We start from the raw sequence: 3,989 nt of genomic DNA on the forward strand, positions 1-3,989 counted from the left end.
GTGGACAGCCCGGAGGTCCACCTAAGTACTTCTTTCTCCTATATATACCCATATACCCTAAAAACTTCGGGGAGCACAATAGATCGGGAGTTACGCTGCCAGAAGCCTCCGTAGCCACCAAAAACCAATATAAACCCGTTCCGGCACCCTGCCGGAGGGGGGATCCTTCTCCGGTGGCCATCTTCATCATCCCGGTGCTCTCCATGACGAGGAGGGAGTAGTTTTCCCTCGGGGCTGAGGGTATGTACTAGTAGCTATGTGTTTGATCTCTCTCTCTCTCATGTTCTTGAGGTGGTATGATCTTGATGTATCGCGAGCTTTGCTATTATAGTTGGATCTTATGATGTTTCTCCCCTCTCTACTCTCTTGTAATGGATTGAGTTTTCCCTTTGAAGTTATCTTATCAGATTGAGTCTTTAAGGATTTGAGAACACTTGATGTATATCTTGTGTGGGATACCCGTGGTGACAATGGGGTATTCTATTGATACACTTGATGTATGTTTTGGTGATCAACTTGCGGGTTCCGCCCATGAACCTATGCATAGAGGTTGGCACACGTTTTCGTCTTGGCTCTCTGGTAGAATCTTTGGGACACTCTTTGAGGTTCTATGTGTTGGTTGAATAGATGAATCTGAGATTGTGTGATGCATATCGTATAATCATACCCACAGATACTTGAGGTGACATTGGAGTATCTAGGTGACATTAGGGTTTTGGTTGATTTGTGTCTTAAGGTGTTATTCTAGTACGAACTCTAGGGTTGTTTGTGACACTTATAGGAATAGCCCAACGGATTGATTGGAAAGAATAACTTTGAGGTGGTTTCGTACCCATAATCTCTTCGTTTGTTCTCCGCTATCAGTGACTTTGGAGTGACTCTTTGTTGCATGTTGAGGGATAGTTATGTGATCCAATTATGTTATTATTGTTGAGAGAACTTGCACTAGTGAAAGTATGAACCCTAGGCCTTGTTTCCTAGCATTGCAATACCGTTTGTGCTCACTTTTATCATTAGTTACCTTGCTGTTTTTATATTTTCAGATTACAAAAACCTTTATCTACCATCCATATACCACTTGTATCACCATCTCTTCGCCGAACTAGTGCACCTATACAATTTACCATTGTATTGGGTGTGTTGGGGACACAGGAGACTCTTTGTTATTTGGTTGCAGGGTTTCTTGAGAGAGGCCATCTTCGTCCTACGCCTCCTACGGATTGATAAACCTTAGGTCATCCACTTGAGGGAAATTTGCTACTGTCCTACAAACCTCTGCACTTGGAGGCCCAACAAACGTCTACAAGAAGAAGGTTGTGTAGTAGACATCAGCACACACTTAGCATAATGTCGGGACGGGAGGCACATGGATATAACAATGATCCAATCATAGATCGGTAAACCTATTGGTCAACCAATTTGCCATCCTTGGTCAATTCAAGATGTCCACTTGTAGGCATGGGAGTTTTCATACCTTTGCTTTCTTGCATGTTGAACTTCTTGAATAAGTCCTTGGTGTACTTTGTTTGAGAAACAAAGGTGCCTTCCTTAGTTTGCTTGATTTGCAAACCAAGAAAGAACTTGAGTTCACTCATCATAGACATCTCGAACTTCTTCGACATTAGCTTTCCAAACTTTTCATTACAATGAGGGTTAGTCAAACCAAATATGATATCATCAACATAAATTTGGCACACAAATAATTCACCATTAACCCTTTTAGTAAAAAGAGTAGAATATATTTTTCCAATCTCAAAGCCTTTCTCAATAAGGAACTTGGTCAAACATTTATACCATGCTCTAGGAGCTTGTTTAAGACCATAAAGAGCTTTGTGAAGTTTGTAAACATGGTCAGATTTCTTAGGATTGACAAATCCGGGAGGTTGTTTAACATAAACTTCCTCCTCAACTTCACCATTTAGAATAGAACTTTTAATATCCATTTGGTACAAGGTGATATCATGGTGATTATCATAGGCAAGTAAGATGTGGATGGACTCAAGTCTAGCAACGGGGGCATATGTCGCACCGTAGTCCATACCTTCGACTTGAGTGTAGCCTTGGGTGACGAGATGTGCTTTGTTGCGGACAACTTGACCATCTTCGTCTTGCTTGTTGCGAAACACCCATTTGGTAGCAATGATGTTGTGGTTGTTGTCGGGCTTCTCGACCAATGTCCACACTTGATTTCTCTCAAAGTTGTGTAGCTCTTCATGCATAGCATTTATCCAATCCAGATCTTCCAATGCTTCTTCAACCTGCATAGGTTCAATGCTAGAGATGAATGAATAATGTTCACAAAAATTAGCTAAACGAGTTTTAGAGCAAGTGATTCTCCCAGTTTGGATATCATTGAAGATTCGTTCGACGGGATGGTCTCTTGAGACTCTTGCTCGAACTCGTGAGAGCTTTTGCTTGGGTCGGAGTGGAACATCTTCTCATCATCTTGTCCTTCTTCTTGGCCTTCTTCATGTTGACATAGTCGTTCTCTCATCATGGTGGAGAAGGAGGTTGATGAGGTTCATCTTGATGCATTTCCTCATTTTCTTCATCTTGATGTGTCCCACTTGTGGATGCTTCCATGTCAACTCTTGGTTCACCTTGTCGTGAGGTAGAAGCTTCCACTTGGACGGACGAGGTACTCTCCTTCACCTCCGTTGGACGAATCTTGCCAATAGACAAGTCTTGGATTGCTTCCGAGGGGTCTTTGTCTCCTACATCAATTAGCAATTGCTCTACTTGTAAGCCATTAGATTCATCAAACTTCACATCTATCATCTCTTCAACCTTACGGGTGAAATTGTTGTAGACACGGTAAGTGTGAGAGTTTGAGCCATAACCAAGTAGGAAACCCTCATGAGATTTAGGTGAAAATTTAGAACGACGATGCTTATAAAGAATGTAACACTTTGAGCCAAATACTCGAAAGTGTCCAACTTGGGGTTTGTTATCGGTGAGGAGCTCGTATGCCGTCTTGCCGAGTAGCTTGCGAAGATACAAGCGATTTGTTGCATGACAAGCAGTCTCAACCACTTTCGCCCAAAAGTGTTTTGGAGTCTTGTACTCATCAAGCATCGTTCTTGCCATCTCGATAAGAGTTCGGTTCTTCCTCTCAACAACTCCATTTTGTTGAGGCGTGTACGTAGCCGAGAACTCGTGTGAAATCCCTTCTTCGTCAAGAAAGGTATCCACATTTGCGTTCTTGAACTCCATTCCGTTGTCGTTGCGAACCTTCTTGACCTTCACTTCAAATTGATTTTGGGCCTTCCTAGCGAAGTTTTTGAAGATCTTTTGGACCTGTGATTTATCATCAAGAAAGAACACCCACGTAAATCTTGAAAAATCATCGACTATGACTAGACCAAATGAGTTACCACCGAGACTTTTGTAGGCATTGGGACCAAAAAGATCCATATGAAGTAGCTCGAGCGGTCTTCTTGTGGTCATGATGTTCTTCACGGGATGACTTCCTCCAACCTATTTTCCTGCTTGACAAGCACTGCACAATCTATCCTTGTCAAATATAACATCTTTTACTCCAAGGATATGATTACCTTTAATAAGCTTATCAAGATTTTGCATGCCCACATGACCTAACCTTCTATGCCACAACCAACCTTTCGAAGATTTAGCAATTAAGCAAGTTCTAGGTTGAGCCTTTTTAGTGAAGTCAACAATGTAAAGATCACCTCTACGTATACCGGTAAAGACCATTTTATGATTATCTCTATGAAACACTTGGCAATCTACTTCAGTAAATAGGGCATTGAAACCAAAGTCAGCAAGTCTAGATACGGAAAGTAAATTGTAGCCAAGAGATTCAATGAGCATAACATTTTGTATGGAGCTATCATGTGAGATGGCCACCTTACCAAGGCCAACCACCTTACCCTTTGAGTTATCACAAAAAGTGACATACTTCCGATGGCCATCATTTTCAGCAAGCTCACGAAACATATCTTTGTCTCCGGTCATATGATCAGTACATC

The sequence above is a fragment of the Triticum dicoccoides genome, chromosome 2A, assembly GCF_002162155.2.
Source record: "Triticum dicoccoides isolate Atlit2015 ecotype Zavitan chromosome 2A, WEW_v2.0, whole genome shotgun sequence".
Classification (NCBI taxonomy): Eukaryota; Viridiplantae; Streptophyta; class Magnoliopsida; order Poales; family Poaceae; genus Triticum; species Triticum dicoccoides.